The 27,247-nt window shown below is 34.9% G+C and overlaps 1 long non-coding RNA gene across 1 annotated transcript; it reads right to left on the bottom strand.

Annotated features, from left to right (window-relative positions):
• Positions 1-23,262: 23,262 nt before the first annotated feature.
• On the bottom strand, positions 23,263-23,814 carry LOC142225391 (uncharacterized). Its single transcript, XR_012719259.1, has 2 exons — positions 23,559-23,814; positions 23,263-23,485 (listed from the first exon to the last, which is right to left on the bottom strand). It is a non-coding gene; the product is annotated as an uncharacterized LOC142225391 (long non-coding RNA).
• Between the last annotated feature and the right edge of the window lie 3,433 nt (positions 23,815-27,247).

Genomic DNA, 27,247 nt, shown 5'->3' with positions numbered 1-27,247 from the left:
GACGGAGAACATGTAACATGTTTTCGGCAACCATGTTATTTTCTCAAAAAGCTTATGTCAGACTTCGGCATCCATGTATATGTTTGCCGAGAAAACAACATTTTTGCGACAAAAAAGTTCCACGATCACCGTCCAAAAATAACATTTTGCTCTCGAAACATGGTTGAGGTGATCATATTCGTTCTCTGCGTGCAGATAATGAGCCGGCTTATTTATTAATCTCTCGAAGCATGATACAAAAAAAAAAAAAAATAGAAAAATTATGCTGGATTTCAAAATTTCGGGTTGACTTTTGCAATATCTATAATAATTAGAATTACGTTTTAAACATTACATAAATATAAATAATAGTAAATTTATCATAGCCATACTATTGCTCTACACGGACGAATAGGACTGTGTAAAGCAATAGTATACCCTGTGCCACACTGTGGAACAGGGTATTATAAGTTAGTGCATATGTTTGCAACACCCAGAAGGAGACGAGATAGATACATGGTTTCTTTGGCAAAAATGCTCAGGGTGGGCTCCTGAGTCCATATAGCCATGTCCGTCTGTCCGTGAACACATTTTTGTAATCAAAGTCTAGGTCACAGTAGGACCAATCGATTTCAAATTTGGCACAAGTATGTGTTTTGGCTCAGAATAGAACCTTATTGATTTTGGAAGAAATCGGTTCAGATTTAGATATAGCTCCCATATATATATTTCGCCCGATATGGACTTATATGGCCCCAGAAACCAGATTTTTACCCTACTTTTCTTAAAATTTTGCACAAGAAGAACAATTAGTACTATAGTCAAGTGTGCCAAATTTTATTGAAATCGGTTCAGATTTAGATATAGCTCCCACATATATCTTTCGCCCGATATGGACTAATACGGTCCCAGAAGCCAGAGTTTTACTCCAATTTGGTTGAAATTTTGCACTAGGAGTACAGTTAGTAGTGTAGTCAAGTGTGCCAAATTTGATTGAAATCGGTTCAGATTGAGATATAGCTCCCATATATATCGTTCGCCCGATTTACACTCATATTATATGGACTGACAACTCTAAATGTTGATCCATGTATACTCAGGCTGTTACACGAACTGCTAATGAAGAGACGTATTTCAGCCACACTAGGACAAGCAAACATACAAAAGTATGTGAACAGAGGCACTCCCCAAGGAGGAGTTCTATCACCTCTTCTTTGGAATGTTGCTATAAATAGCCTTCTCGTTACTCTAGAAAAAGAAAGGATAAAAGTGGTGGCATACGCAGATGATGTAGCTCTGGCAGTCAGGGGAAAATTCCCATCCACAATCAGAGATATTATTCAGAGGGCCCTCCGGATGACTGAACAATGGGCGAAAGACAATGGTCTTGGGGTAAATCCTGCAAAGACAGAATTGTCATGTACTGCAAAGATCGCAAAACTCCCACGGTTAGGCCTATTTCCTTAGGGGGTATTGAAATTCCCTTTGGGGAACTGCGAAGCGGATGAGTTGGCAAGGCTAGGGACTACCTTACATATTCCAGGGGAACTAGAATTTGTTGGTATGCCCCTAGCTACCTGCAAGCTCATGCTGCGTGAGAAGGCTGTTACGATGGCAAATGTTCGATGGGAGAATTGCAAGGGTTGTAACGACACCAAGCAAATATGGCCCCATTTCAACTTAAACCGCACACTAGATATGCTAATGCTCTCGAGACGTCAGGTATCACTCCTGATATCTGCTATAACGGGTCGCTGCCTGATAGGAGATTTTGCAAAAACTATTGGCGCGAAGTATAATGACTATTGTATGAGCTGTCATGATGCGGAGGAAAAAGAATCAATTCTTTTTGAGTGTCCTGCATTTTGTGTAAAGCGTAAGCAACTTTTAGGAGCATATAGCTTCAGATTACTGGCGGATCTGGAAAACGTTAACTTAAGCAGTCTGCTAATATTTTTGGAACAATCTGGTTGGTTCAACAAAGAAAAATAATCAAGAAGGTTCAGCGGTTAAAACTAGAAGTGCCCATATGTAATATGTACTTTTAGTTAATGTGGTATCACAATGGACTGAATAGTCTAAGTGAGCCTTAATCTTAATCGGGCTGCCACTTTAACCTAACCTAACCTACACTCATATGACCACAGTGGCCAATCTTTACGCCGATTTAATTGAAATTTTGCATAGGGAGTAGAATTAGCATTGTAGCTATGCGTGCCAAATTTGGTTGAAATCGGTTCAGATTTAGATATATCTCCCATATATATCGTTCGCCCGATTTACACTCATATGACCACAGAGGCCAAATTTTTGCTGCGATTTAGTTGAAATTTTGCACAGTGAGTAGAATTAGCATTGTAGCTATGCGTGCCAAATTTGGTTGAAATCGTTTCAGATTTAGATATAGCTCCGATATATATGTTTTTCTGATTTCGACAAAAATGGTCATAATACCAACATTTTCCTTGTAAAATCGCCACTGCTTAGTCGAAAAGTTGTAAAAATGACTCTAATTTTCCGAAACTTCTAATACATATATATCGAGCGATAAATCATAAATAAACTTTTTCGAAGTTTCCTTAAAATTGCTTCAGATTTAAATGTTTCCCATATTTTTTTACTAACATTGTGTTCCACCCTAGTGCATTAGCCGACTTAAATTTTGAGTCTATATATTTTGTAAAAGTCTATCAAATTCTGTCCAGATCGAGTGATATTTAAATGTATGTGTTTGGGACAAACCTTTATATATATATAGCTCCCAAGACATTTGACGGATGTGATATGGTATCGAAAATTTAGATCTACAAAGTGGTGCAGGGTATAATATAGTCGGTCCCGCCCGACTTTAGACTTTCCTTACTTGTTTTCATATGTTTCGGTGTAAAAATTATATGTTTGGAATTCAAATTTTAACACATTATTCTGAAGTGCAAGCAAATAATGTTCTTAAATTAGCATAACATGTTTGTGACATATATGTTAATATGTTAGAACATATTATATTTGGGACATAACATTTTCTAAATATAATATATGTGGATGCAAACATGCATTAATTTAGAAATTACCTATAAACATATATGTGTTTAGAAAGAGAGACCGAGGGTGTATACAGGAAAAGTAAAGATGGCGAATGAGAGAGAAAATGAAAAACATCAACACAGCACTGTGAGGCCAAAAGTTCAACTTGAAGGAATATGTAAAATGTAAATGTTTGTGATTGTTTGCTGACTTTTATATTTTGTATGTGGTGTATAACATTCAAATAAATTATATTAATTATTTTCTTATTTGTAATCCAATCCACGTTTATTTATTGTATTTTGCTGCAAGTAAAACTGGAAGTACCTTAAAAATATATATGCCTAAGGTGAAACATAATATGTTTGAACAACACAAACAATATTTTGTTCGGCCAAATCCCCAAAATATATATGATTGAAGCAGAAAGGGTTTGGGAGTATATGTTAGAGACGCGTTTTTTCTTCGAGGGTGTAGGCGGTCAAGTTTAGTACCTTCTATCTCAGATTTTCGTAAAAACATTTCACTTTCGCTCGATAATACTATCTACTAGAGGTCTGCATCGAATAACTTTTCATTACATGTATGCAATTCGCTGTCGAATATAGTACATACACTGTCTTTCTCTCAGAGCGCAAGTAGTGAAGTGAGGAGAACACTTGCTTGTCAAATACCACCAAGTACTTATCCGAAACAATATGTATTCCGAAAAAAAGGAACAATAAAAATGCAAGTACTTGAGAAAAAGTACAACATGGATTCTCTTGACTTCACGTTATACCACAAGTATTTCTCAGTTATGTACGAAGCAAAATTTTCCATTGTTATTAATCATAGATATGTATGTATGTCACATATATCATATATTTATGTATGTCACACACTTACCTTAACATTTGCCGTTCTTTATAACAAACCGAAAACATATATTATGGAGAGTAACTGTTTTTTGTATTTCTGAAACTGCACGTTGTACATGGAGTACACTATGAAGTTTTGTTCTCGCAACATACTCGACGTGATCACTCTGAGTACACTTCAATAAGAGAGAAAGAGGAATATGTGTTTGTTGGTAGTGAAGACATCAGAGTAGCAACAAGAAGTTACTCGTGGCTTTTGGTGTTCATCAAAATGTGTACCAATTGTTTTGCGACTCTCTCAAATAGATGTACTCATGTAGCAAGTACACGTGTACTCTTCATTTACAAATGGAATTGTGCAGACCTCTACTATCTACATTTTTCAATCATATACAAAAATTATTTGCCAAAATACATAAAAACACGCAAAGTTACTTAAATTTGAAAAAGTAGTACAAATTACCTCTACAGGATAAGTAATCCACTCGAATATTTTGGCTTTTTGTTGATAACAATAATTGGGAAAGGCCGCAACCACTTTATGTACTTGACTTGCCCTACTTATAATAGGTTGGCTGATAAGTCCCCGGTCTGACACATAGATGGCGTCGCTAGTATTAAATGCATATAATTTTTATATAGTACCAACCTTCAAATGATTCGTGTTAAAATTTGACGCCTGTAAGTTAATTAGCTTGTGAGATAGAGCGTCTTTTGTGAAGCAACTTTTGTTATTGTGAAAAAATTGACAAAAAGGAATTTCGTGTTTTGATAAAATACTATTTTCTGAAGGGAAAAAATCAAAATACGGTGGAAGCAAAAATTTGGCTTGATAATGTGTTTCCGGACTCTGCCCCATGGAAATCAACAATAATTGATTGGTATGCAAAATTCAAGCGTGGTGAAATGAGCACGGAGGACGGTGAACGCAGTGGACGCCCGAGGTGGTTATCGACGAAAACATCAAAAAAATCCACAAAATGATTTTGAATGACCGTAAAATGAAGTTGATCGAGATAGCAGATGCCTTAAAAATATCAGAGGAACATGTTCGTCATATCATTCATCAATATTTGGATATGCGGAAGCTCTGTGCAAAATGGGTGCCGCGCGAGCTCACATTTGACCAAAAACAACAACGTGTTGATGATTCTGAGCGGTGTTTGCAGCTGTTAACTCGTAATACACCCGAGTTTTTCCGTGGATATGTGACAATGGATGAAACATGGCTCCATCACTACACTCCTGAGTCCAATCGACAGTCGGCTGAGTGGACAGCGACCGGTGAACCGAAGCGTGGAAAGACTCAAGAGTCCGCTGGCAAAGTAATGGCCTCTGTTTTTTGGGATGCGCATGGAATAATTTTTATCGATTATCTTGAGAATGGAAAAGCCATCGACAGTGACTATTATATGGCGTTATTGGATCGTTTGAAGGTCGAAATCGCAGCAAAACGGCCCCATATGAAGAAGAAAAAAGTGTTGTTCCACCAAGACAACGCACCGTTCCACAAGTCATTGAGAACGATGGCAAAAAATCATGAATTGGGTTTCGAATTGCTTCCCCACCCACCGTATACTCAAGATCTGGCCCCCAGCGACTTTTTCTTGGTCTCAGACCTCAAAAGGATGCTCGCAGGAAAAAATTTGGCTGCAATGAAGAGGTGATCGCCGAAACTACCTACTGTGAGGCAAAACCGAAAGAGTACTACCAAAATGGTATCAAAAAATTGGCCGTTATAATTGTTGTATCGCTTTTGAAGGGAACTATGTTGAATAATAAAAACGAATTTTGACAAAAAATGTGTTTTTTTTGTTAGGCCGTGGACTTATCAGCCAACCTGTTAATCCACTCGAATATTTTTGCTATAACTCTTTTTGTTGATAACAATGATTGGGAAAGGCCGCAACTACTTTATGTATTTGACTTGCCCTACGTATTTACTTTTACTTTATGCCCTGAAAAATATATAAACTTGATATGAAAAATTATGCGACTTAAATTTTAGGACGTGCAAATTGAACGTAAGTAAATAAATTTAATTAAAAGAAATATAATAATTTTAGCTTCAAACATTTCTTTCTCCAAAATTATGAGTTTGAAATTGTTTAACTACCAAAATAAACCTAATGGTAAAAAATTTATTTTTTTGTTCTCTTTTTAGTTGTACTAACAACAAATAGACAAAAAATTGTAATTTTGATTACCTACCTCAATTAGTTCATGAGATATATAAGTATGTTCTGAAAACTTGATTCTGGAATTGTGACCAAATGTTCTTACGAAAATAGCCACCTATGATATTTATCGAAATGTAAGAAAAAAAAAAACGAATCCAGAAAAATATCGCCTATAGTCCTTGTATAAATGTCCATTTACCAGAGACATACAGTAGAAAGGTAATCTCAAAATTTCCTATTTTTCTTTTATTTTTAAAGAAGTTTATAAAAATGCAATTTAGAGCTCACCAATATGGGAAATATTTATAGCTTATTTAGATTAAAGTCTCTACTTTAGAATAACATCGGGATATAAATCGAAACCAAGTGGGGAAATAGAATTTGTTGTCGTTTTCCAATGTCCTCCTAAATGGACGTCGGTAGTGAAAAAGTTAAACTGACATTTATAGCTTCGCTAATATCTGGATTTATGACAAAACCCCATAAATCTAAAAACACAGTCTTACAGGGCAGAGAAAATACACTTTTAAGGGGTCACAAAAACTTCTGTAGAAAACATCTTGCAAAATGCTTCATATTTATTTGAAAGACCTTTTCAATAGTTTATTTTTCCACTTGGGCAAATCCCCCTAGCTCCCCCCACCCCCATCCAGAGAAAATTAGGATTTACCGACTTATGTTGCTTTGTCATATGATATTTTATTTTAAAAAATAACATATCTTTATTTATGGTATTTTGTTGCATTGAATCCTGATCCTATACTGACTAAACACAACTAACCAACACAACTGCAGTTAAATATGCTCTTTTTTCTGTTATTCGACAAAACACCACGACTCGAAATATGTTGTTTTGTAAAAAAAAAATGGTCATCTACAGGAACCTAATGTGGACTTTGTGTTTTGCCAAAAATATCATACAAGTATCAAAAATCCGTAAGATGCGCCTTCAAAAACTACACACAACATAAAATTTGTGAGAAATTTTTCTATCTCGACTTGTGGGGTTTTGTCATAAGTCCACAGAATTTAATTTTAATTTTATTTCGAGAAATTAAAGTTTCAGTGCACGTTTGGCTACATATGTCATTAAGTAAATTACAAATGGGGAGTTCAATAACATTTAATTTATTGTGTAGTAGTAGAAATTAGCTTTGTTAAATCAATTTCACAGTTTTCGTCCTGTGACCTTTGCGTGATAGAATCTTGTAGTTTTTTTTGTTTGTTTGTTTGACAAACGTTAAACATTTGTAATTTGCATGTCAGTCTCAAAAAATCAAATACCATCCATATGTAGAACAATTGGCAAGATTACAGTTCAATAACTTGTGAAAACCTTTTTTGAATATAAAATTAACAGACTTTGACATACGTTGTTTGAAGATGGGACGAAAGAATTGAAATGAACACAATACAACGTTTTCTCCTTCCCCACTGTGCGACCTCTTTTATGGCATATGAATAATGTGCGGTGGTTGTCTGTCTACATACCACACATGTCCTTTGAACATAACAACGCCAACAATAAGACATAATGCATGAGACCACAAACCAATGTCTGCCCATTTAAATAAGTTGTACTCCACATAAATAAGAAAAAGGAAACATCGCAGCCAGGAACGGAAACGGAAGAAATGCTAGTGAATGAGAAGTAGAGGAATAATACTATGGAGAAGACACCTACATACACGACATCAAACACACATAAGAAAGCCAAAGACCATTTTTGGCTGCCAACAGGAAACCCATCCATTGAAACGACCTTGATTATAAATATTTTCAGGCCAATGCTCAAGTGTTTGTGTGTGTGTATGTATGAATGTGAAGTGGCATGTATTATGCGTACATATGAAGTGTGCTTGTGTGCACTGAGTTGTGTCAAATGGGCCTAAATGAACAGGTAGCAAGAAATCATTTAATTTTTTCTGTGCACACAGTGATTTCGTCGTATCCATCTGTAAAAGTCATATATCTCAGCCAAACAAGCGTCGTCAAAAAAGAAGTGAAAATGTTCCTTTTGGATCCGTAAGTGATACAAAATTGGCACAGAAGCGATGAATTGAACAGCCGTTGCACTGAATTTGCATCACTTCTTAAGGTCTTATAAAAATTCAGTGTTTTTGATGTGAATTAAGAAATTTTATGATATTTTGCTAAATATATAATTTATATAACTTTTTATAATTTTTTATGCATTCTAAGGCTAGTCTGAAAGATATGACTTCAAAAATTCGCAATTTTTCTAAAATGGATACTGCATTTTTTCGCAAAAAAAATTGGATGTTCTTCCAAAGGCACAACTTTAAAAGCACTTCCAGAAGATGCACTCCCAATGATGTTCTTTATTTTAAATACCCACGAAGTTCTTTTAATTCAATTTTTTTATAACTTGTTTTTTTCATACTTTTAATGGATAATTTTAACTTTTTTTGTTCCAAGTAGGTTAAAAACATAGTAAGAATTTGTCGACACAAATGCTAAATCCAATCTGAAAAAATTGTGAATTTTTGAAAATATTTGAGATCAAACGTTTCTAACAAGCGTTAGAATCCATTAAAAATTATAAAAATTAGTTATTTGACAAAATATCACACAATTTCTTAATTTACATCCAAAACATTGAATTCGGATCACACCTAAAGAAGTGATTCAAATTCAGTGCATCGACTGCTGAAATGGAGGACTTCCGCCCTATGACAAGCCCATGTTAAATTCATCGTTTCTGCGTCAATTTTTCACCACTTCCGGATCCAAAAAGAACATTTTCATTACTTTTTTGGCGACGCTTTTTTTGCTGGGATTTTATTAACCTATTTGAAAAAAATTAAAAGAATAATTTCCAAATTTAAGGAAAATTTCATTAAATTTTGTACCACTGAAAATCTTATGTATGAAGTTGACAAATTTGGCCGAATTTCATGCATCCTCCACAACACTTTATCCGGACTTGGACCGACCTTTGATTAAAAAATTAAGCAAATTAGAAATCATTTTGCGAGTTTGATCGAACTTTGGTTGTTGGTATGGATAAAATTAGTTTACTCTCAAAGAAATGTTTTATTGTCATATTTCAAAAATTTATAATTCTACCTCATTAACCTAAAATTTAAAATTAAATTTTATTTATAATTATTCATTGAATCGTAAATTTATGGAATTTTTAAAATTTGGGCCAACCAAGGACAGTAACTACTTCCTGAAAAATGGAGAAATCACCTTACAATGGACTTCATAGTCAGCAACCAAAGTTAATACAATTTTACTAAATTTGGTACAATCCACATTCATAAAGGACAATGATACTACAACCAATTGATAAACTTCTACACTCAAAAACAAAAAAAAAAAGATTACTTGGATCCAAAGATTTTGACCTTCCCTTTAAGATTTTGGTATTGATTCCGAGCCAAAGATGCGGCTTCTTTAAAATAAAGACATTTTTTAGCGACCTACTTAGCTTTAAAGCTAGGACCAAAAAAATAAAAAATAAGATACAGATTTTTATCAATTTTTCATTCTCTTTTCGCGATTTATTAATGAAGGTACTCACGTACAAACAAATGACTGTTTACAAATCCAAATTATAACGGATACTTCAAAGTTAAAAATGTTTTCTTAATTCCAAAAAAATTTTAAAACAAAAACTCTAAATCCTCAAAATATGTCTTAGCGTTTTTATCTCAAATCTAATGTTTCAATATTTCAGTTCATTTAAGGACAATTGATTTAAATCAAAAAGGTGTTTCTTTACTTTAAGGAAAATTAGCCTTAGTTCAAAGACATGCGACTTTAACGGAGGGACGCAAATTTACGAAAATTGTGTTCTAAATTTAACGAAAAAAATTTTGAAGCAAAGATTATAAACTTTATTATACCCTCCACCATAGGATGGGGGTATATTAACTTTGTCATTCCGTTTGTAACACATCGAAATATTGCTCTAATACCCCATAAAGTATATATATTCTGGGTCGTGGTGAAATTCTGAGTCGATCTGAGCATGTCCGTCCGTCCGTCCGTCTGTTGAAATCACTCTAACTTCCGAACGAAACAAGCTATCGACTTGAAACTTGGCACAAGTAGTTGTTATTGATGTAAGTCGGATGGTATTGCAAATGGGCCAAGTCGGTCCACTTTTACGTATAGCCCCCATATAAACGGACCCCCAAATTTGGCTTGAGATTGCTCTAAGAGAAGCAAATTTCATCCGATCCGGCTGAAATTTGGTACATGGTGTTAGTATATGGTCTCTAACAACCATGCAATAATTGGTCCATATCGGTCCACTTTTACGTACAGCCCCCATATAAACGGACCCCCAAATTTGGCTTGCGATTGCTCAAAGAGAAGCAAATTTCATCCGATCCGGCTGAAATTTGGTACATGGTGTTAGTATATGATCTCTAACAACCATGCAAAAATTGGTCCATATCGGTCCATAATTATATATAGCCCCCATATAAACCGTTCCCCAGATTTGATCTCCGGAGCCTCTTGGAGGGGCAAAATTCATCCGTTCCGGTTGAAATTTGCAATGTGGTGTTAGTATATGGTCTCTAACAACCATGCAAAAATTGGTCCATATCGGTCTATAGTTATATATAGCCGATCCTCAATCACACAAAAATTGGTCCATATCGGTTCATAATCATGGTTGCCACTCGAGCCAAAAATAATCTACCAAAATTTTATTTTTATAGAAAACATTGTCAACATGTTATTTCTATAGCAAATTTTGTCAAAATTTTGTTTCTATAGAAAGTTTTGTCAAAATTTTATTTCTATAGAAAATTTTGACAAAATTTTATTTCTATAGAAAATTTTGACAAAATTTTATTTCTATAGAAAATTTTGTCAAAATGTTATTTCTATAGAAAATTTTTTCCAAATTTTATTTCCATAGAAAATTTTGTCAACATTTTATTTTGTCAAAATTTTATTTCTATAGATACTTTAAACTTAATTATATACGTATTTAATCGGTCTTTTTTAGTTTAATATATACCACGTATGGACTATGTGGTATATATTACGGTGTTAGGAAGTTTTAAGATACCTTGCCATCGGCTTCAGTAGAAGTTTCTATGCGAACCATGGTGGAGGGTACATAAGCTTCGGCCTGGCCGAACTTACGGCCGTATATACTTGTTTTAATTAAAATTTCATTATTTTTCGCATCCTAAAATTTAGGTTGTGTAATGTTTAATGTCACGTAAATATTTTTTTCAGTGTAGTTTAAATCTTAAGACCGACAACCATCAATAAAAAATCGATTGATATTGACCTTCTGTTGGTGCACATAAAAAAGTAAATCTGATTATAAATCTTCTCAATAGTTTAGTGTTGTTACGGAGGACATGCCAATACCGAAATTTCATTAATACGGAAATCGTTAACTGACATTAAAAGTCTAGAGGTTCTTAAAAGCAATATTTAATAATTTAGGGAACTGAAAACGCGCAAAGAAATTTTTAAGATATCACGAAGTTATCTTAAAAATTTCTTTACTTTGCAATTTATGATATAAGCAAACTCTCCCATCAATGGTTGCTGCCCAATACTAGGTATAGCTAAAAACCAGTCGAGTCTGAAGAGCATTTCACTTTACGGTGAAACCACTTAGAGAAGTCTAGAAACACCAAGAAATGTCACCAGCATTAGTGAGAGGGGATAACCCACCGCTGAAAAACTTTTTGGTGTTCGATCGATGTTGGAATTGACATAACAAAAACTATGTTTTTTTCAATTTCGCATTCAGTAACACTTATTTAATAAATTCTTTTTCCTCATTAAGGGCCTATGTTGACACGGTTTTTTTAACTCAAAAGTCACAATGAGTCTTCATAGAAAAAAATTCCGTGGCTCTAACCGTAAACTAACGCTAAATTTAATTTTTTTTTTTTTGGAAAAAAATTATTTGTTGGTAGTTAATTTTTTCTTCTATGAGAGAACGTAATTTCGTGAAGTGCATTTAAAAAGTACAACAAAAGTGGTTTTAACAACGCTTTGTGGAAATCTCAAAATGTGGTGTACAATTTCTGCACGAGTTAGTTTATTCTTCCAAGTTTGCTTTTTTTCGGTGTTGATTTTATTTTGGGATCGATTTGCCACTTTTTCATGCAACGCCCCCGATTTAGGCCTTGGAACCCATTTTAACACCGCCCAGGCTAATAAAGGGTGATACGGTCAAAATTTGGTCAAAATAAACTTGACGTATTTCTTTCAATTTTGCATTTAAAAACCTTAACACCCCTCATTTTGAAGGTGTGTGTGTGTAGAATGTTGCTCCTATTTTGATTTTGGAATTCACTCTTCAGTTGTCAAAATGCCGTCCAAGCAAGAAGAGAAGCGTATCAAAATTTTGCTCGCGCATCGCGAAAATCCGAGCTACTCGCACGCAAAGCTGGCAAAATCGCTAAATGTTGCCAAATCAACCGTTACAAATGTAATTAAAGGGTTTGGGGAACGATTGTCGACAGCCAGGAAGTCTGAATCGGGGGGAAATCGAAAACCGGAACCCGCTGAGACGACAAAGAGAGTTGCCGGTAGTTTCAAGCGAAACCCTAACCTCTCTCTCCGAGATGCCGCAAATAAGCTGGGTGTATCGTCTACAACCGTGCATCGAGCCAAAAAACGAGCCGGACTATCGACTTACAAGAAGGTAGTGACTCCAAATCGCGATGATAAACAAAATACGACGGCCAAAGCGCGATCCCGGAGGCTGTACACGACGATGCTGACGAAGTTTGACTGCGTGGTAATGGACGACGAAACCTACGTCAAAGCCGACTACAAGCAGCTTCCGGGACAGGAGTTTTATATGGCAAAAGGAAGGGAAAAGGTAGCAGATATTTTCAAGCACATAAAACTGTCAAAGTTCGCAAAGAAATATCTGGTTTGGCAAGCCATCTGTACCTGTGGCTTGAAAAGCAGCATTTTCATAGCTTCCGGGACTGTCAACCAAGAAATTTACCTGAAAGAGTGTTTGAATAAACGTCTACTGCCTTTCCTGAAGAAACACGGTTGTTCCGTTCTGTTTTGGCCGGATTTGGCATCTTGCCATTACGGTAAAAAGGCCATGGAGTGGTACGCCGCCAACAACGTGCAGGTGGTTCCCAAGGACAAGAACCCTCCCAACACGCCAAAGCTCCGCCCAATTGAGAAAAACTGGGCTATTGTCAAGCAGCAGTTCAAGGCAAACTGGCTTTCAGCGGCGAAGAAGGTGGACAAGGTGGCTGTACAAAATCTGATGGCAGGTGTCAAGCGTGAGGCCCGGCAATTCGGATTTGGAAAAGCGAAAGCTTAACTGAATATTTTTCCTGAATTTTATACTAATTGAACTTGAAAAAGAAATTTAATTTGATTTTTAAATAAACGATTTCACCGATTTACACGCGTTTTCCCTTGACCAAATTTTGACCGTATCACCCTTTATAAAGTAATGGCCAGATTGTCTTTATATATCTGAGGTCATCGCCCGCATGCCTTATTAAGGGATTCTTAAATTGAAATTTTTCTTGAAGCTAATTTATTATTCCTTCAGTAGTTCATGGATACTGTGTAAAGGGGTTCACTGACCGATAAGGTGAATAACATCTCAAATTTCCATTGGAATTTAATTTCTGATTTATTCATTGAGTACTGAATACAGGATGTTTTTTTTATATCTTTTGACTCTCTCTCTCTTGTCGGAAGGTAAGACAAACTAAGTGAACAAACTTAAAGATAACCAAACACTTGCATCAAAATGGAATATTCATAAACACTTTTTAATTTGTTTGATAATAATTATTTTGATTGGAGTACATTGAACTGAATTCATGTGGAATCGAAGCTCAATGGTCTTATCCATGGAGTCGTTATTGTTTACAAACAATAAAAGTGCTGACCTTTGACTTCTCAAATGGTATTTAATCTAAATATTGGAGTACAATTGAGTTCGGGAGAAACACAGCATCTATTGTCCATTGCTGATTCAAAGTTTGTTGACCCATAGCCAGAGATTGTATTCCAACATAGATTTCTGAGAAAATATTGCTTTCGAAGTCACTGTATGCATGGTTGCCTTCCACCGAAACCCTACTACTGAGGAGGTTGTGATGGAGACAAACCAAAATGGTTTCATCCATTCATTTGATAAAGTATTTAATATTAGTAGCTCAGCAACTGTAATATCCTAAATTTAGACAAAATTAAGCGGCGAATAAATTAAATAAGTAAGACTGCTACATAGAGTTGGTGGTGGTTGGTTGGTTGGGGCATGAGTGAATGTTGTAAGGATATGTTTAGAAATAATATGAGTATCATTACTGATGGTTATGCTGCATGTACATTTTTTGGTATCTATGTGTGCATCGCAGCAAGTCCTTTTTGGTGTTTTTACGAAGGATGGCTTTAAGCACACATAAATTTAGATGAGTAACCTAAATCTGTGTATATCTCCATATGGCGAAATATATATTTGTTCTTGTTATTAATGTTTGCCAAGGACATCATCTCTCATTTAGCAATGTTTTGCTTCAAATGCGAATGTTCATAGCCACCGTAATCCCGAGAGGACACTTGGAAAAAGAAGTAAGCCTAGTTGAAGAGAGAGTATTTTCGATACAGCAACGATAAGCCAACAAAAGAAATCGAAGTTCTTCCTATGGCATTAATGTCTCTAATATGCTCTTACAGAGAATTGTTTATTTTGCACTTCAAAAGAAGATCGTAATGTAAAGGGTGATTTGTTAAGAGCTTGATAACATTTTTTTAAAAAAAACGCATAAAGTTTGCAAAATCTCATCGGTTCTTTATTTGAAACGTTAGATTGGTCCATGACATTTACTTTTTGAAGATAATTTCATTTAAATGTTGACCGCGGCTGCGTCTTAGGTGGTCCATTCGGAAAGTCCAATTTTGGGCAACTTTTTCGAGCATTTCGGCCGGAATAGCCCGAATTTCTTCGGAAATGTTGTCTTCCAAAGCTGGAATAGTTGCTGGCTTATTTCTGTAGACTTTAGACTTGACGTAGCCCCACAAAAAATAGTCTAAAGGCGTCAAATCGCATGATCTTGGTGGCCAACTTACCGGTCCATTTCTTGAGATGAATTGTTCTCCGAAGTTTTCCCTCAAAATGGCCATAGAATCGCGAGCTGTGTGGCATGTAGCGCCATCTTGTTGAAACCACATGTCAACCAAGTTCAGTTCTTCCATTTTTGGCAACAAAAAGTTTGTTAGCATCGAACGATAGCGATCGCCATTCACCGTAACGTTGCGTCCAACAGCATCTTTGAAAAAATACGGTCCAATGATTCCACCAGCGTACAAACCACACCAAACAGTGCATTTTTCGGGATGCATGGGCAGTTCTTGAACGGCTTCTGGTTGCTCTTCACTCCAAATGCGGCAATTTTGCTTATTTACGTAGCCATTCAACCAGAAATGAGCCTCATCGCTGAACAAAATTTGTCGATAAAAAAGCGGATTTTCTGCCACAGATTTTGGTAATAAAATTCAATGATTTGCAAGCGTTGCTCGTTAGTAAGTCTATTCATGATGAAATGTCAAAGCATACTGAGCATCTTTCTCTTTGACACCATGTCTGAAATCCCACGTGATCTGTCAAATACTAATGCATGAAAATCGTAACCTCAAAAGAATCACCCTTTATAAAAAAAAAAACTATTACTAAGCAATAAATTATGGAATGGAATTAAATTAAAAATCCCACTAATATAATGGGTGGACAGACGAACTGTTCCGCACTAATTGTTTCGCCAATTAGCTTGCTTCCACACTAATCGTTTCCCGACGATTAGCTTGCTTCCGCACTAGTAGCTTCGGCTATTAGCTTGCTTCCGCACTAATCGTTTCCCGACGATTAGCTTGCTTCCGCACTAATAGCTTCGGCTATTAGCTTGCTTCCGCACTGATAGCTTTGACTATTAGCTTACTTCCGCACTAATAGCTTTGACTATTAGCTTGCTTCCGCACTAGTAGCTTCGGCTATTAGCTTGCTTCCGCACTAATCGTTTCCCGACGATTAGCTTGCTTCCGCACTAATTGTTTCGGCAATTAGCTTGCTTCCGCACTAATCGTTTCCCGGCGATTAGCTTGCTTCCGCACTAATAGTTTCGGCTATTAGCTTGCTTCCGCACTAATTGTTTCGGCAATTAGCTTGCTTCCGCACTAATAGCTTCGGCTATTAGCTTGCTTCCACTAGTAGGTTCGGCAAGTAGTTTGTAGTTTTGTTACTAACCTAACAACGAATCAACACCGAATCGCCACATTACCCGGATTATCAACATACACTATCAACACTGAATCGCCGCATCACCCGAATCATCAACATATCCCGCATCATAAACATCGGCCAACCACCGACAGCCGACCAAACCAACACAACCGACTCATTGACACCGGACAGCCACCGACGGCTGACCAGCAATCCACCATCACCACCACCGAACCATCAACCGAGCCTTCAACCGAATAGTCAACAACGCCGAACAATCACCGACACCGTATCAACGACTTTAGCCGAACCAAATCGTCGACAACCGATCCACCGGCATCTTTACTAAGAAGCTGCATAATAAATCACCGACTCCCCATCATACCTTGCAAACATAAGCATTATACGTATATAAGGTCAAATAAATAAAGTTCGTACCACTATTATTGTATAAATACCACCAGATCGCGTGTTCTTAATTTATGGTTTGTGGGTCCTTAAAGTTGATCCTGGACAACCACTGGTCTACCCACTGGTCAGCCGACGACAAAACCACGTTACAAGCCGCTGCACTGAATTTGCATCACTTCTTAAGGTGTGATCCGAATTCAGTATTTTGGATGTGAATTGAACAATTTTTGTTTTTATATTTTTCCAAATAAATAATTTTTATAATTTTTTATGATTCTAAATTCATTCTAACGCTTGTCTCACAAAATACTTGTCTCAATAAATACTTTATAGCAAGAATGAATTACGTCTCACGAAAATTTAAATATTTTTTATTCCATATTTTGAGATTTCCACAGAGCGTTGCTACAACCAGGAAAATTTGATGCCCTTTTTAACTACAACTCACGAAATTACACCCTCTCATAGAAGAAAAAATGAACTAAAAGTAAAGAAGAAAATCATTGGCTCCAAATCATGACCATATTAACCATACAGTAGTTCATTCTTACTATTTTTGGGAATCGTACGAACATTTTCTTTTGTTTTAGTTCATATTGAACTTATGTGTACGGTCATTGAACTTTATACGCACTTTAGTTTATAAAATGTTTGAGACATACTTAAAAAATGGAAAATTTCATTGGGCTGTGGAAAATTTGGAAAAAAATAGAATTTAACTACAAGCAAATAAATTATAAAAATAAGTTAAATTTTGCGTTAGTTTAACTAAGGAAATATATTTTCAAAAATTTGATATTTTTCTATAATGAATTAAGCATTTTTTCGACAAAATTTAAATAAAAATGATTTCTAATTGACCAAGAAATAAAATAAAATAAATTTCTAAAATTTGCTCTTGTTTTTCCACAGTGTACATGCTTGAAAACACGACGTGGCCCCATATTCAATGCTCCGTTTTGTTTGCTTGAGCATATTCAACTAACTACGTGTGTTGCTCATAAATGATTGCGAATGTGCGTGTGTGTGTATGTAGGAGTGTATTTAAGTAGAGGACATTTATCACAATAAATACAATCCACATCCCACACTCCCGAACTCTTCTAATTAGATATTACCAACTCTTATTAAAGACATCCTTTCAAATGCACATGGACACACGCACACACTCACACAAGGAGTCAGAGTATGAGCTCCGCCTAAGGCAGAACATTTTAACATACACATGCCAACATAGCCACGCACACATTCTTACAAGGTTTAATGATTATTTAAATTTTGCCGAAACAAAAAAAGAAGAATATTAAATCTTTTTTAACTCCTTTGCACGTGACATGTCGGGAGCTTTGCTGCTACTTATTTTCGCTACTATGACGCGACAAAAGTCGAAGCTTATGCTAGCGCCGGCTTCCTCATTTGCTCATTCTGCTTAACGTTTACATGGCATTTTTACTGCATTTCCAGTAACTCTCACCGTCTTTTCTTCCATCATCGTGAATGGAGTTGTCTAATCTGAATACTTGAGGGCTTCATGCTCATTTGCCTGGTTTTTTCTTCGTTTGGTTTATTCTCCTATGCCTTTTTCAGGTTGCCTCTGTTGCTGCTGTTTCCCCTTTACGTTGTGGGACCCGCAATTGGTGGATGGAGGTCTAGCAGCAAAGGGAGGAAATAAGTGTCTTCATATTTCGCTTAAGTGGAAATCATAAATTTTTGGCATTTGCACAATGAACGAGTTGGTACTTTTCAAGAACATTCCTCTTTTTCTTTTGGCATTTTTTGATTACCTTAGTGTGTGAGTGTGTGTAGGCGGATGTGTGTGTGTCTGTATTTGGGGTTGTAGTAGGACATTTTATCCTTTTATTACAAGAAAATATATTCTCGGTGATGTTACCTTCGAGTGTACGTAACTGTGGAAGATTTACATTGTCCCACCGGTACAACCTTCACTCCGACCTCTCCAACCACAATCATTATAAAGAGTCATCATATTTAAGACAAGCATTTTGGAGTTTAGCTTTTATTATCTGCACGTTTCTCTTGAATCTTTTTTTTCTTTTTAGCCATGTTTTCTAGACTGTTGATGTTGTTGTTGGTGGTGGTGTCATGACAACGTTATAAGTCAAGGCGAATGTCTTGGATTTTCTTAAGATATCTGGTTTACTTGTATTGAGGTTATTTCTTTTTTTGTTCTCTCTCTCTCGAGGTAACATCATTTTACCTTTTGTTAACTCGTTTAACAATACAATTAACCCTTAGTGGGATAGAAGTGGATATTATGTTGAGGTTGTTTGCTTTCTAACTTTGGAATCTTATTAAAATTACAGTTTCCGCCTTGGGGTTTTAGATGGAAAAAAAACTGTTTTGCCTGCGATAAAAGGCTTCCACGAATTCGTGCATTAGATATTGCAATCGACGTTTTCAGTTTGTTTAGTATGCCTAACACTTTCAAGCTTTAGAAATTTATGAAACATAAGGGAATCATGCTTGTTTGGAATTTCTATTTTCGGTTGGCTGACCTCAAGTGTCTCCGAGTTGACTTAATTTTGGATTGTGAAAATATTTTTATACCCTTCACCGCTACTGTGGTACAGGGTATAATAAGTTTGTGCATTTAATATGTAACGCCAAGAAGGAGTAATCATAGACCAACCTTTTAGTATACTGATCGGCTTAGAATTAAATTCTGAGTCGATTTAGCGATGTCCGTCCGTCTGTCTGTCTGTCCGTCTGTCTGTTGGTGTATTTTTGTGTGCAAAGTACAGTTCGCAGTTTTAGTCCGATTGTCCTAAAATTTGGTATAGGGTCCTGTTTCGGCTCAAAGACGATCCCTATTTATTTTGGAAAAAATCGGTTCAAATTTAGATATAGCTGCCATATATATTTTTCACCGATCTGGTCATAATTGGCGTGTATATCAACCGATCTTCTTCAAATTCCGTACATCCGAATATTTTATGAGTCTCGAAAAACTTGCAAAATATCAGCCAAATCGGTTAAGATTAGATATAGCTCCCATATATAGCTTTCGCCCGATTTACACTCATTTGCCCACAGAGGCCAATTTTTTGCTCCGATTTAGTTGAAATTTTGCATAGGGAGTAGAATTAGCATTGTAGCTATGCGTGCCAAATTTGGTTGAAATCGGTTCAGATTTAGATATATCTCCCATATATAGCTTTTGCCCGATTTACACTCATATGACAACAGAGGCCAATTTTTTGCTCCGATTTAGTTGAAATTGTGCACAGGGAGTAGAATTAGCATTGTAGCTATGCGTGCCAAATTTGGTTGAAATCGGTTCAGATTTAGATATAGCTCCCATATGTATGTTTTTCTGATTTCGACAAAAATGGTCAAAATACCAACATTTTCCTTGTAAAATCGCCACTGCTTAGTCGAAAAGTTGTAAAAATGACTCTAATTTTTCTAAACTTCTAATACATATATATCGAGCGATAAATCATAAATAAACTTTTGCGAAGTTTCCTTAAAATTGCTTCAGATTTAAATGTTTCCCATATTTTTTTACTAATATTGTGTTCCACCCCAGTGCATTAGCCGACTTAAATTTTGAGTCTATAGATTTGTAGAAGTCTATCAAATTCTGTCCAGATTGAGTGATATTTAAATGTATGTATTTGGGACAAACCTTTATATATAGCACCCAACACATTTGACGGATGTGATATGGTATCGAAAATTTAGATCTACAAGGTGGTGCAGGGTACAATATAGTCGGCCCCGCCCGACTTTAGACTTTCCTTACTTTTTTGTTTATTCAAACGTGAAAAGAAATTATTACTCTCAAAAATTTCCCTAATACGTGTCCATAAGCGTGATTAACCAACCAAATGTCGTACGTGGAAGTGAGTTATGAAAATTTTAAATTTCATTTGATGGGAGGTGACTTTTCTTATGTATCTCAAGTTAGAAATGTCCGATTATATATTTTGTTATTGATTCCGAACCAAAAAAGCAGAGAATTGAATTAAGGACAAATTTAAGACACAATTCACTTTTAAATTTAAGCTTTGCTTACTTGATTCTAAGAAACAAATTATAATTTATTTTTTTTTTAGTTTTCCTCTTCGACAACATAAATTTCCAAATTCATACCCGACTGCAAGTAGAAATTATGCGTTGTGTCATGTAAAAAAGTCATTGAAATAAAGTGTTGAAAAAATCTCCTATTTTTAAACGCTTTTTTGCTGATGCAAAAAGTCAACAAATTTAAAGATGATTTCATTAATTTGGAAGAATTTTTCAGAATTATTAAAGCCAAGTTGACCTTTGTCAAACATAATTTTCTTTTAATTTACGATAACCATTTTCAAGTCGAATCACTTAACTATAAAGATAAAAGACTTCATACGAAAGTTTATCGACTTTTGGATAAGGAAAAAACAAAAGCGTCGCCAAAAAAGAACTTGTCATAGGACAGATGTCCAAAATTGAACTGCCGTTGCATTGATTTTGTATCACTTCTTAGGGACTGATGCAAATTCAGTGTTTTGGATGTGAATTAATAAATTTTGTGATAATTTTTAAAATCTTGATTTTTTATGCATTGTAACACTTATCGTGGTATCACAATGGACTGAATAGTCTAAGTGAGTCTGAAACTTAATCGGAACGTTTGCCATCAAATATTTAAAAAAAATTGCTATATTTCTAGAATGGATTTTAGCATTTAAATAATTTGTACTATTTTATTAATTAATAATTTATTTTTAACTTATTTGAAAAAAAAAATTAAAATTTTTCATTAAAAATATGAAGAGCGATTTGTAAAAAAATTGATTCAAATGAACTTCTTGTGCAGTTGAAATAAAGGACATCTTTGGGAGGACATTTCCTGTGCAGTTGAAATAAAGAACATCCATGGGAGGACATTTTTGGAAGTGCTTTTAATGTTGTGTCTTTAGAAGAACATCCAATTTTTTGCTGGGATGCTAAGCAAAATTCGTATTCCTATTTGAAGGACATAAAATCTTTGGCCTCAGGACAATATTTTTTTTGTGCATGTTTAGTCACACCCAAGTTAGGTTATTAAACTCTTAACATTCTAGGTGTCACTAAAATTGTAAATGAATTCAAAAGGTAAGCGTTTTATATTCGTGAGCGGGATTATTCTTCGAGAGACACACTCACGAAGAAATTGTTTTCGTGGCTCAAACATGCTATTGGGTTGCTTAATAACGTACACTCATATCGTTACCATCAGCATGATTCACGACTCACTCGAGAGTTACGAAAATTTTCGTCAGTCACGACAATCACGAAATATCGATTTCCGACTATATAAAGCATATATATTCATGATCATGGAGAAGTTCTAAGACGATGTCTGATTGTCCATCTGTTGTAATCACGCCCCCGCCTTCAATAATGGCGCTATCGTCCTTAAATTTGGCAGATATTCGTGTTTTGTCCCCATATAAACCGATCCCCGCTTTGGGATCTTAAACATCTAGACAACGCGATTTTCATCCGATTTGCATGGAATTGGAAATGTCTATTTGAGGTGTACCGAATATTGTGTATATCGGTCCATTTTTGTGTATAGCTTCCATATAGACTGATCTCTTCCCGAATTTGGAAATACTTTTTGCCAGAAATTCGAAATCTATATACTTTAAGTCAACAAAAACATATTTGCAATTTGGTTAACATCGGTGCATATTTTAGTAAGTCCTCCGACCGACCGATCTTCCGTTATGAATACTTGGGTATCTAGAAACCGCAACGTTTATCCGATTGTCCTGAAATTGTAAATCTCGAGGTATGTTAGAACCATTAGAGATATGTCAAATTTTGTTTAAATCGGTAAGGGTTTTATATACCGATGTAACTTCTTGAGAGGATAGAAGGCGTAAAGACCATCCAAATTGCACGAAACTAAAAGTAAAAAGTACCTATTTAAATCTTATGCTCATTCGAGTAATGGGAGTAAAAATCTATAGAATTTCGATTTCAAATCATATGAAAAGCGTTATTTCATTGGGTTTTCTTGCAGGCTTGGATGAGATAATTAATATTCCTTTAAATCTCAAACAAAACTGAACCGATCTACTTGGGAGGGTATCTGCCATCGAATCCACCTGCAATTCTATACATTTTCACGAAACACACTACAATCAGGAGTTTTCAAAGGAAACTATTTTGTTTCCGAACTTCAATAATGTCCGCATATTACAGCAAGAAAACAATACCAACAAAAGATACACATTAGAAATGCTGCACATCAATAATGTACCAACCCACCTGACCACAACGTTCGTTATCGTATTCGATATAGAAATATTCTCGGTTTTTTTTTTCTCGAAGAAAACTATCGAAAACGATATCGAGAATGGTTCGAAAAAATTTCGAAAAACGTTCATCTGTCGTGCTGTTACTGTCAGCAAACTCTTCGTTTTCGAAGGCTTGCTAGTGATTCGTTAAAGAAGGTTTCGCGATATCTATAATTGATCGTTAACGATTCTATTTCGAATTCGTTTTCGTATTCGATATCATTTCGCTTTCGAAGGGTTTCTCTGCTGTTTTATTTCCATTTTGTTCCCATTATAAGTTGTGTAGTAAAAGAAAATTTTCAAGTTTGTTTTTATTTTATTACAACACAATATAGATAATTATAATACAAAATAATATAGATATTAGTGTTGCGAACAAAATACTTAAAATATTTAACTTTAGGAATATATATTTGAAGTGATTTAAGGCACGGCATTGACTTCTTTGCGCGGAATTTATTTTTAAGCCGGTCCAGTCTGTGCCATTGAAAAGGACTATAATCAATGAGTAACATTTTCCTGGATACATATGCAAATTAAACAAAAATGAAAATTGGTAGTTTTTTAAAAGATATATAAATAAATTACTTACCTCTTTTAGAATCGCTAAGACACTTCACCCGCACTTAACAATTTCTTAAACTGAAATGACTTTTTAATCTCTGTCTTTGTAAAAAACAAACATGGCGGAAAATAAACAAATAAGCCGAAAAATATTCGTTATTACTTCGAAACAACGAACGTTCGAAATTTTTCCATTATCGAACTTTTCTCGAATAATGTGCGCGTTAATTTATTTCGAAAAATGTTCGCTTTATCGAACCTTCGCCATTTCTCGGCACTTTGGTCGGGTGGGAACAAACAGAAGAATGAATTACAAATCAGACAAAGACAACATCGCCCACATATACAGACTCATGATAGGCAAAAATGATCACCGACAGACGAAGAACATTTCGAACAACAACATCAGCCAACAGTGCAATAGCGAAAGCTGACGAGAGCAGTGATGCTCTAATAAGAATTTTGTGTATAGTGATTGATTTATGTGTAAGTTGGAGATAATAGTTACGGCTTATGATGTTTAGAATGTTTTGTAATTGTTCTATGTATTTGAAATTTGTATTAATTGTTTAAGTTAATTTAACTTAATTAATTAATTAATATTATAAAAAAATGCTTATAGATCATACACCTCTGATGAAGCAATTCAACGAAAATTGCGAAATATTAGGACGGATCAATTGAAAATAATAAAAACAAATAGATCTCAATCTAGGCAAAATAAAGAATTTTATGGAAACTATTATATTTGATTCATGGTGGTGGGTATTTAAGATAAGGTCGCTAAGAACTTAATGCTGTATATATTTGTTTGTGTATTGATGTACTATTCTTTTGCTTGTTACGATCACCTTGGTGCAATTTGCCAGTGACGTTTTATCCTTTAACAGTAATGCCGGTAACATTTCCGAATGTTTTAAAACTTCTTTAAATGGATTCACTCGACTACAAAAAGGAGGTACTTTGTTGAGATACATGTAGAATCGGACATCACTCATTGATAAGAGATGAGTTCACCACCAGTAGTATTACATTGTACAGCATAGTCTAAATAAGCCTTACATATCCGCAGTCTACTATATCCAATAGCTACGTTCCAATAGCTACCACTTATTTTCTTAGATACAACTTTTCACCCAAAATGGGTTAAGGAATGTCATAGCAAGAACAATAACTCTCATTGTTATTTAACCTAATGCCAACATTACTGTTCCCAAAAAGCATATAAATCCACAATAAGTTGTCTGCCACAGTGTCCCTTCGACAGTCATCCGACAAAAAGTACCAGCAGTCCAATGATAGATGAGAATGACAACGAGTTGGCAAGAACATCATAGCAGCTAGAAGACATTCAGTTAACATTGATATTCTTTCTCTACCGTACTCGCTTAGTCTCGATGGCTTCCAGGACATAGAGACAAAAAAAAAAAAAACAGAAGAAACACACCCACACTAAGCCGTTTTATACACTCAAATAAACACAGAGAGACATCAAGGAAATAAAGGAAAAATGAAAATTTGATTACAATTGAATACAAATGAATGTAAATTGTTTGATGGTTCTTTAAGATTTTCATCTTTTTTGGTCTTTGCTTGCAACTTCTTGCGCGCGCGTTTGTTTTTGCTGTTTTAGTCTCCTTATTCAAGCACCAGGATCTTTGAGAAAATTCATAGGTATGTGTGTGTGTGTGGGTGGGTGTCTTCATTCATAGTCTGCATGTGATTTCATTGTTGCACAAATCACCGTGGTGGGAGTGAGTCTCCTAAGACCGCGTTAAAATCGCTCTTTAGTGCTTGTTCAATGCCACCAAATGAATGCGTGGTTGGTTCTCGGATTGGTTTGAGGTTGAGCTCGGAAGTGAAGTGGAAGTGAATGAATGTAACAATTGTCGGTCTGAGGACTTACAAAAATGATTAATGTAATTAAATTTTCAATGTTGAATTCATTTGTGATTTGGATCAAAAGAAAGCACTTTCCAAGAAGACGGACAGACATCATTGTGACAGAGACATGGAGGTTTTTGGTTTTTTTTGGCTATATTTCCTGGATGACAGCAAATTTGTTTGCTGTGTCCTAGTCTTCCGTTGGGTTTGTTTTTTTTTTCTATTACATTTTCGAATTAATATAATTTCATTTAACTTTTAAATTTCAATTAATTCATAGTTTCTTTCGAATTCGTTTGGGTTTCGCTGGTGTTTGACGTCCCTTACACACTGTGTCGTTGTCATATTTAAGAAAGCAGATCAAATATTGTTTCTTTCCAATTCATTGAGTTTATTTGCTGAATGGAAAAGAAATGTGAGGAGACGACAGAATGGAAACAATTGGTTTTTGATTAAATTATGGATGATTGGTAATGGCTGGATGTAAGGAAGCTCAATATAAAATCAAGTGGTATGTGCTAGATAATAAGTGAATAATTTCCATTTCAGATCACGAATATTGGTTAATATGAAGAATCTGCAAAAATGTAAAATGTGAGCGAGAAAAAAAACCAAACCTATATTTCTAGATTCAAATGTGATTAAATTTAGCTCAGTGATATTTCTGACTGAGATGCTACTTTAAGTATGTTGGAAAAGAAAGAAGTTTCAGCGAAAATATTAGTTGTGTTCCCTAACAATACTCGAAGAAAAAATTGCGAGAAAAGTAATAGAATATAGAATACAAATACAAAATTTGGTTAAAAGTTGGGGAATCATTTAAATGCATAGTCCTAATTAATTATTGCACTGAAAAAATATTGTCATGAGGCCAAAGATTTCATGTCCTTAAAATACGAATGCAAATTTTGCTTACCCTAGAAGACGCATATAAAGATTTTTTCTTTGTCCAAAAGTCGATAAAGTTTTCAATGAAGTCGTATTGTCCTTATAATTAAGTGATTTGACTTAAAAATGGGTATCATAACATCAAAGAAAATTTTTTTTGGGGTAAGGTCAACTTGACTTTAATAAATCGGGAATTTTCTTTTAAAATTAATGAAATTGTCTTTATATTTGTTGTCTTTTTGCATTTTGACTACAAAGCAAAAAATCGTTCAAAAATAGGACATGTTTTCCAACACTTTATTTTAAAGACGTTTTTTACTTGAAACATAACAACATTTCTACTGGAAGTCGAGTCTGAATTTGGAAAATAAAGTTGTCGTTAACTTGTTTTTAAAGGACTTTGATAGCATATGAAGAAAAGAAGCTTGCTTCCTAGAAGCAAGTACACAAAACCCAAATTTAAAAGAGAATTGTGTCTTGAAAGTATCCTTACTTCTATTCTCCGCTTCTTTGGCTCCGAAGCAATACCAACATTTTTAAAGTAAAGACAAAATCTTTGGAACCGGACATGCTTTTTTTTCAGTGTGGTATCTGTTAGTGAAAATTATTGTTAATTGAAAATTTTTTTTTTGGCAAATATGTACAAAAGTATATTATTTGGGATTTTACACTGAAAAAAATATTGTCGTGAGGTCAAAGATTTCAAATTTTGCTTAGCATAGAAGACGCATTTCTCTAAAATAAAGTTATTTTCCGTGTCCAAAAGTCGATAAACTGTTCAATGAAGTCGTATTGTCCTTATAATTAAGTGATTTGACTTAAAAATGGGTATCTTAACATGAAAGAAAAAATTTATAGGCTAAGGTCAACTTGACTTTAATAATTCAGAAAAATTATTTAAATTTAATGAAATTGTCTTTAAATTTGTTGACTTTTTGCATCTTG

The sequence above is a fragment of the Haematobia irritans genome, chromosome 2 (assembly GCF_050003625.1).
Source record: "Haematobia irritans isolate KBUSLIRL chromosome 2, ASM5000362v1, whole genome shotgun sequence".
Lineage (NCBI taxonomy): Eukaryota > Metazoa > Arthropoda > Insecta > Diptera > Muscidae > Haematobia > Haematobia irritans.
Note: the sequence above shows the minus strand (reverse complement) of the source record. Positions and strands in the feature narration are given on the sequence as shown.